Here is a 244-nt window from a genome sequence, read left to right as displayed (position 1 = left end):
ACTTTGATCATGGCAACAGCTTAACGCTCTTGCACTTCCATTTGTAGTTTAGGTGATTGTTTTGTCCATAGAACTCTCCTTTTGAAGCCTGGGTAGCTCAGTCGGTAGAGCATCAGACTTTTAATCTGAGGGTCCAGGGTTCAAATCCCTGTTCAGGCGCATTGCTGTGCATTCTGCTTGCTCCCATGATGAGCTGTGCTCTTTGGCAAACCTGCACACTATTTTGCCATTTGAGTTACAAGCA

At 45.5% G+C, this 244-nt stretch overlaps 1 non-coding gene across 1 annotated transcript; it reads left to right on the top strand.

The window, feature by feature from the left end:
• The first annotated feature begins 86 nt into the window (after positions 1-86).
• On the top strand, positions 87-159 carry trnak-uuu. The gene has a single exon. It is a non-coding gene; the product is annotated as a tRNA-Lys (tRNA).
• Positions 160-244: the final 85 nt, after the last annotated feature.

Source organism: Etheostoma cragini, unplaced genomic scaffold, assembly GCF_013103735.1.
Source record: "Etheostoma cragini isolate CJK2018 unplaced genomic scaffold, CSU_Ecrag_1.0 ScbMSFa_3234, whole genome shotgun sequence".
NCBI lineage: Eukaryota > Metazoa > Chordata > Actinopteri > Perciformes > Percidae > Etheostoma > Etheostoma cragini.
Note: the sequence above shows the minus strand (reverse complement) of the source record. Positions and strands in the feature narration are given on the sequence as shown.